Raw genomic sequence first — 8,499 nt, forward strand, 5'->3', positions numbered from 1 at the left:
GCACTTGGAAAAATAAAACATAAAAGATGCCTGGGATTCTTAAACATGTTTTCTCTCTTTCTCCCTCTCGCTGAACTCCAGTTTCTCATTTAGCCTTTGCTTTTATTCCAAGTGTTTTGACACAGTCACATTTAGTTTGACCACAGATCTGTCCTGCCTACCTGAGGTACTATATATACTTGTATGTGATGTAATAAGCTACACTGAGCACTCTATTTTTGCTTTTTCCCCACAACAGAATCCAGAGCTTGCTTGTGTATATCAGTAGGACAGATTTTGGAACCAGGAAGTAAATCCAGTACTAAGAATACTAAAAAGCACAGCTCTAAAAAAATTGAATGAAGACTCTGGATAGAATATATTCTGTTCCTTGTCCTCTTATACTCCATGCTGAGTTCTTAACCAGTAAGTCCTCAGTCTAAGTTGCAGGTTGTTAACAATACTCTGTATGAGGCACTTAGCTTTTCTTGCCTACAGACTTGGTTTTCTAGGGAAGGAGGTGAGGGCATGGATGAGGATTTCAATATTGTTCCCACAATTCACTAGTGATGTCTGGATGCAGCACCATAACAAGGATTTGTGGTGCTAGAAAGGTTATGTGTTGGAAGCAGGTATTCTCTTAGTATTTGTGAAAGGGATCACAATATTCTTTATGGAGGTGAAGTCTTTCCAATGTCTTTGCTCTTCCACATGTGTAATGGTGTTTCACTAAAGTCTTGGTTTTAAATAAGCAGAAAATACATCCAGACTGATTCATTTGGCTGTAGTGTGAAAGAGACATTAAATATTGTGCTTGCCTAATAGTTGCTATTCAGTAAGCCGTCTCTGTTGGTTGTGCCAGTTTATATAACAACTCATCTCTGAGATTTCCCCCAGGGGATTATTGTCTTTTGAAAGCAAGCATTGGAACAGCTGCTATGTAAAACTAAGAGGGATCAGTCAGTTACTAGTCAGGAAAAAAATATTTGTTGGAATAGAATGTAGAACTGTCTTTTGGGTATAAAATCCTGGCTTCAAATCTGCCAAAAGCCATCTCAGTTAATTAGCCAGAACCAGAATGGCACTAAACTAAAGATGGAAATAGAAGTCAATTGTTTGTTTTTTTACATCCTATAATAACACTGATGCTGTCAGCTGAAATAGATGGGGGTCAGGAGAAATAGATATATTGTAGCTGTATGGCTACAATGGGCTGCATTAAGACGGTAGGCTGTATGCCACTTCATTGTCTTTAAAAACAAAAAATCTCCTTCATGAGTCGATAATCTTCTCATTCTTGTTGGAAACTTCCTGTTTGCAATTAGTTGTGCAACCCGATCAAAACCTGCCAGAAGACAGCATATTAACGAGTGTACCCAGAATCACTAGCTGCTTATTATCTTGGCACAATAAATGTTCTAGTTTTGGCAGCTACGTTTTACATATCTTTAAGCCCACATATATGAGAATCCTTATTCTCTTGTAGCCTTGAAACAAATAGGTAGGTATAGTATTAACACATAAAAGTCATAAAAGGTAAAGGTATCCCCTGTGCAAGCACCGGGTCATAGTCTGACCCTTGGGGTGACGCCCTCTAGCGTTTTCATGGCAGACAATACGGGGTGGTTTACCAGTGCCTTCCCCAGTCATTACCATTTACCCCCCAGCAAGCTGGGTACTCATTTTACCAACCTCAGAAGGATGGAAGGCTGAGTCAACCTTGAGCCAGCTGCTGGGGTTGAACTCCCAGCCTCATGGGCAGAGCTTTCAGACTGCATGTCTGCTGCCTTACCACTCTGCGCCACAAGAGGCCCTTATGAAAGACATAGAAGGATTCTAAGTAGTTGTCACAATGTTGGAATCACATGATGGGCAATGTTGCTCTTTTTGCAGAAGTAGTGGGCTGAATTATGTGGAAGTTCTTTTTAGTAGTGTGTTCTTCCTGGTATGTTCTGTAGCAGCTAGCAAACTCTACCCATCATGAGTGTCGACTCCTTTATAGCCTTGATCTCTCTTTACCTAGTTCTTGGTGACACAGTCACCTTGTCTATCTCAATATGTTGTGACTTCTTGGACTGCTAGAAATACCAGAGTAGGTAAACCGCCAAGAGGCCTGGCAGCCTCTGCCTACTGTAGATCAGATTTCGTGGAGGGTTTTTGACAACTTTGATTCTGAAGTCCAAATCCTGGATGTTGTAGAGAGTAAGGATTGGTTTAGTGATCTTAGCATCTTGACAGATTAAAAAACAACAGTAAGCCCTCTGTGCTTAGATGAATGTTTTTGTTCTTATCCTGCCTATAAAGATAGGGTATAGTTGAACTTCCAAGAACTAGGCTATTTAGGCCAGAAGTGTAATTATTTTTAAAAGCTTAGGAAGGCATCATTGTTAGATTAGAAACTTTACCAAAATGCTGCTAGCATGCTCTTTTCTGGCCCTCGTACCCCAAACAGGCCGTGTCTCCTGTTCTATTGCACGGATGGAAATCCAACAAGGGTAGTCAAACTGCGGCCCTTCAGATGTCCATGGACTACAATTCCCAGGAGCCCCTGCCAGCATTCACTGGCAGGGGCTCCTGGGAATTGTAGTCCATGGACATCTGGAGGGCCACAGTTTGACTACCCCTGCCCAGCATAGCATTCTGCCCAGAGTTTGACAACCTTCAAGATCTAAGCAAACATACCTCTGATTTTTAATAGCAAGAATCTAGTGGGCTGCCTCTCGCTGCAGTATTTGTGCCAGCTTGGCATGAAGACTCCTATACGGATCAAAAGTTCAGTAGGTATCATCCACCAATCTTACAAAGTTATTTTGCCGGAGCTAGAAACTTATGAAATAAGATTCCTGTGGTGGGAACCAATTATTATTAAGAGATGTTATTCATCCCTATAGCTGGGTTTAATTTGTAGTCCAGCTTTATTACAGAGCATCAAGGCAGATATTTGCAAGCCTGATAACTGGCTGGTCCCAGTGTTGCTAGGGGAAGGACCGTGACTCAGTGGAAGAGCATCTGCTTGGCATGTGGAAGATCCTAAATTCAGTCCTCAGCATGTGAAAGACCTCAGCCTTAGAGAGCTGCTTCCAGTAGATAACCTAGATGGACTGCCTCATTCAGTATAAGGCAGCTTCATGTGTTCATGTAGCTGTAGTAGGCTCTGAGGATGCTCTTGAAAGCCCAGATTTACTAAACTGAAGACTGGGTATACTCCAAGAAGCACTATGTGGAGATCACTAAGTGTTGGTTAAATGGGGAGGGACTCAACCTGTTAAATCACCTTAAACACTCATAGACTGCTTGAGTTTGTTGTCTCCCCCTCAATTCATTGTAGGCCCCTAAGGTGTGGTATATGCTGAATGGAAACTATGTTCAGTGGTAATGCTTCCCTGCACTTGCCTGAACTTCTCAACATCTTGATGGCTTTTTCAGGCTTTAAAAAGTTGGCTGCTGGCCCATTGGTTTAATGTAACCATAGCTCCTCTGAATTCCCAGCTCTCATTTTCAAAATTATGTAGCTCCTTTCATCATGGTGATAGAAAGTAGATCATTCCTGTACATATTTCCCAACAGAAAGGGCTAATAATCTACTTGCAAGGAAAACTGGGAATTTAGAGGTACTTGTAGATCATCATACTGCTATAGTGAGACATTATTAGATTGTATGTAGCCTCTTTCCCAATATGGGTTCATTTTCTGGTCTTAAAGCTTAAAGCCCTTTAGGTGCAGGGGAAATAGCAGCTGACAGGTGAAGTGGGGCTGAGGAAGAAAAATAATGTGGATGAGAGTCAGCCTGAAAAAACATACTTTCCCATCCCCATGACATACAAACATACTGACTGCAATCTTTCCAAAATGATTATACCAATCAGGTGAAGGGAAGATCACAGTAAAGCAGGGGGGAATGTGGTGAGTAGATGATCACCTAATTGGTGTGGATGCCCTCCCCCCAAACAAAGCCCAATCTGGTTTATGTGTCTTAACTGGAGCAAAACCTCCATGTGTTAGCCCCACTGCAAGGTATACTCCTTAACTACCGAAGGAGAGTGATGGATTATAGAGGCATCTGGATAGACTGGAAATCATAACCTGGTATTGGAAATCCTTGGTTCCTAAATGAAGTACTGGTTGCACACTGTTCAGCTTGCTGTAACTGCCTGAATAACAAATGTCAAAATATTCCTTGGAGCCAAACATGTCCTTGTGGATGGGAGCATACCTTTTTAATTGCATCATAGTGTTTGTCACCTGATAGCACAGCCGTTTTTGTCCTTCCCCCTCTCCCCCATTCTGTGCAAGGCAAGATTCACAAATGGCCTTTCTACTTCATTGTTTTGAAGCTTACATCCATTCATCCTCCAAAGTTCATTTTTTAAGAATAGTGTGGTGTCTCCCATATAAATGCTAAAAGTATGTTCAGAAACTAAGCAAAGATTCTTTGTGTACAGCTTCAAGTTGAAGATGACTTACGGTAACCCTGTAGGGCAGAGGTAGTCAACCTGTGGTCCTCCAGATATCCACGGACTACAATTCCCATGAGCCCCTGCCAGGGTTTGCTGGCAGGGACTCATGGGAATTGTAGTCCATCTAGAGGACCACAGGTTGACTACCCCTGCTGTAGGGTTTTCAAGATGAGAGACATTCAGTGGTAGATATTCATTGCTTGCCTCTGTTGAGCCCTGCTATTTGTTGGTGGTCTCTCATCTGAGTACTGACCACTGCTTAGCTTCTGAGATCTAATGAGGTTGGGCTAGCTGGGCTGTTCAGACACAACATCTCTGTTGGAATACTGCATTTTTTTTATCCTTGCATAACATTAGAACTGCAGATTGGGTAGTTGCTTCAAATGCCCTTGTTTCATAACAGTTGACTGACTGTGTTTATAATTAGGGTAAGAATGAGCTAAAAAGACAGTAGGAGTGCCAAAAGCTGAATTGCAATTGATTCTGTTTGGAACTTCTGTATGGGACTTTTCACAGCTAAGCACAGACTGGTACCTTTATGCAATGGCACCCTGAAGCAACAGTAAAAGACAGTGTGTTGAAAGAGCATGAAATTCAGGCATTGTCTGCTGTTTTTTTTTCCCCTCCATACAGTGTAAATGAGGCTTTTGGGGATACATAGCTTACGTTAATCAGGACCAGTATTTGCTCTGCAATACATTAATTGCATTTGCTGAATTTCTGGCAAGCAACGACAAGAAACGTTTTGCTTCACAGCTTCAGACTCCACATTGCAAAACATACTGCTGCCAAAAAAAATAACTGTCCAAACCCCTTGGCTGACCTAGATATAAGACGTACAAGCATAAGTGATTTCTTGTAATCGACAGCCCTACCATTGCTGCTAACATGCCTGGACAAAGAGTGGAATCACCAGATCATTCAACTCATTGAAGATGCAAACAACCAGTAAGAATGCTTTCAAAAAATATTCTGTGGGGATTCTGAACCCTCTGTGCAGATTCTTTCACAAGTCTTACATGCCTCTTCAGATGGGATGACACATAAAAGTGGATTTGTGGGGGGAATCCCCCTCCCGTAATGTATGTTTGGCTTTGGTCTGCAGTGAGTAGAAAAACACTCATACATATACAGATCCATTAATCCTCTGATCTGTCAAGGTGGCTAGAAATGCATTCTTAAATACTTAGAAGAAAAACCTCAGAAACTGGCATTTGGTCTGAGTGATACAATGCTCTAATTATTGAAAATAGTTAAATTTGGAAGATACACCTGTCTAGTAGGCTTCCTAAATTTATTTCTAGCTTTTGTATTCTAATTAAGGGATTACTTGTTTGTTTTGCTTATTTGGGGGGGGGGTAATTGTTCTGTGATACTGAATAGGCCTACCAAATTCAGAGAAGCCTGGTGAGTTAGTTTCCCTCGTTATTTTTTTTTGGGGGGGGGGGGGGGGAGCGGGTTCTGTGTTTGTGAAATCTTAGTATTTGGCAGATAAATTTGTTTGTAACCAGATTCCTCAGCAAGGGGGCTGCAGATCTCCACTGAGGCATTTGAGATCTCCCCATTTTACTGAACTTACTTCCCCACCAACCTTTATAATTTGTATCTTCAATTCTGGTGACCTATTTTTGTCTGGAGGCTTCATAAGCTTCCCTGTGTTTTGAGGTCCAGATACCTTTCATAGCACCTTTAATCAGTTTTAGCTGACATGCCAAGTACAGCCACTTTGCCCCCTTTCCTGGTCCAATATCACAATTCTGTATGACAAACTGATAGGAAGATCTGTTTTATTTTTAATGAGGTTGGGAAGACGACTTTTAACTGAGATTTAATGAAGTAACTCCTTACGACCTATACTACTTAGGAGTTTCTATTTTGGTTAGCCATTAACTTTTTTGTTATCTGCTCAAGCAAGGTCCAACGCAGCTATTATCTATAGGACTTTGAATTGAGAAAATTTATCTATTTTTAGCAGTTTTCCTCTTCTCTTGAGGAATGCACTAGTGGGCTTGTGTCATAGAAAGCGAGATTAGCATCCAATCACATTTCCCAGAGCATTTCTCAAATGGTCTCAAGAGATCAGTAAAAACAATCCATTGTGCAAGGCTCTCGGTCAGCAGTTTGTGATGAAAGGTCAGCAATGAGGCCCAAAGCCCTGTTGTAACTAAATTGATTTTTTTTCATGTCCTGCTTCCCTAGGAAGCTATGTAAAGGATTCTGGCCTCCTACAAAAAATGTAGCCAAGTAAGTCCTAAGCCAAATACCCAGGTCCAGGCTGGCATATGGCAACAAGTTTATATATATATATATTTGTATGGCTATTCCAGTTCTAGCTGTTTCTTTTCTTTTATAGGTTCCCTTCTTCCGAGTATTCATTAAGTCTCAAAAGTTGTCTCCTGCAGTTGGTGGCACCCAAATGAAGAGTGACACTCAACTCTCCCTTTCTTAAAAAGCAATCAATAAAAATCTGAATAACATTTCTCTCACTCCTGAGTTTTTGTTTTTGTTTTCTTTCATATTAAGAGTTACTTCTGAGGTTTTATGATTTTCTTTCATATTAAGAGCTACTCCTTGTGCCTCATCTCTTTCCTTGACACCTAACACTTCGTTCCACAGCCACAGTGTTGCCGCTGTTCTGACACCTATCCAATTACATTTCAATTTTTGAGATTTTATTTTTATTAATAATTTATACCCCACCTTTCCCCCCATTAGAGACCTGAAGTGGCTCACATCATTCCGAAATACTGCTTGAGGCACTTTTTTGTTGTGAACTTCAACCTGGGTTCTTTGTAGGGTGGAGTAGGGTTATTTATTGTAGGGTTTTACCCTAGCTTCTAAATTCTGTTTGCCACCCACCCTCTTGAGCCTTGTTGCTTTTCTGCTAACTCTCTTTCCTGCAAGTGTCATCCTTATTTTCATTTCTTGTTTTCATTCTTTTACAAAATGCTGTTCCCCTTTTGCTTACTTTAACAGAAGACAGCCTCTTCTATTGTCCTTGTCAAATCACAGCCTAGAGCTGTTGTCTCCAACCTCCGGTCCCGGGACCGGGACCGGTCCGTAGATTACTTGGTACCGGGCTGTGGCTCCTCCTCGTCCTCCTCCCTGGCTGCCGCCTCAGGGGCTGCCCGGCCAGTCTGCCACCAGCTCACCTTTGGTGCTCTCCAGTGGCCGCCATGGCTGGGGCTCCCCCTCAGCGTAGCACTGCGCAGCTGCTGCTGGCAGCGCCTCCCAGTGAGAGGTGGGAAGTCAGGGGCGCCAGCAGGAAAGCAAGCGGAGCAGGGGCTCAGGCAGCGCTGGCCCTTGGCAAAAGAGTACTCCCCCCCCCCCGGGCCTCAGTAAAATTGTCAAGCGTTGACCGGTCCCCGGTGATAAAAAGGTTGGGGAACACTGGCCTAGAGTACCAGATCTTTGTTAAGGACTTTCTCCTGCAACAGTCAGTTCAGGCTTCTATTTGCAGTTTCTCTCTCCCTATTTCAAACTGATGAGCCACTCCCATGCTCAGTTAGCTTAGCTGTATCCTGCTTGTTTATGGTGTGGTGTGGTCTGACGCATACTTTGCAGTTTGCCACACTACATTGATCGTCTTAATGCTGGGAGCACGGTATGCAGGGCAGAGTTCCCAGAGTCAGGCAATTAATAATTTGAGGGTGGTCTGGAGGTTATTATAGGGCACACAGTTTTCAAATACCGTGATTTGTGGCAAATTAGGAACTGGGAACCAACTTGTAAAGATCAATCTGGTGTTTATCCAGCAATACTGTTTCCATCACAGTATCTGACCATCAGCCCCTGAAACACCCAGGCTTATTCCAATAGTGTGGCTGCTGAAGTGTGCACGCCCAGGGACGCTGACACCCCGAATCAAACTTGATTAGTCTTAAAGCTGCCACGGGACGGCCCCCTACCCGAATCAGTCAACAGTAGCCTTAATCTCCATGTATCTATTCCGCTCAAATCGGCTGGCCAGCACCGCATCTTGTGGCGGCCAGTCCCACGCATCCCCATTCCCCCGGCCGAGCCTGACGCTCCCCGGCGCCCGGCACGTGCATAATCCGATGGC

The 8,499-nt window shown here is 42.9% G+C and overlaps 1 long non-coding RNA gene across 1 annotated transcript; it reads left to right on the forward strand.

Moving 5' to 3' along the window:
• The first annotated feature begins 1,668 nt into the window (after positions 1-1,668).
• LOC143821829 (uncharacterized) lies at positions 1,669-6,913 on the forward strand. The gene is made up of 2 exons (XR_013225926.1): positions 1,669-5,384; positions 6,790-6,913. It is a non-coding gene; the product is annotated as an uncharacterized LOC143821829 (long non-coding RNA).
• The last annotated feature ends 1,586 nt before the right edge of the window (positions 6,914-8,499 follow it).

Source organism: Paroedura picta, chromosome 12 (genome assembly GCF_049243985.1).
Source record: "Paroedura picta isolate Pp20150507F chromosome 12, Ppicta_v3.0, whole genome shotgun sequence".
Lineage (NCBI taxonomy): Eukaryota > Metazoa > Chordata > Lepidosauria > Squamata > Gekkonidae > Paroedura > Paroedura picta.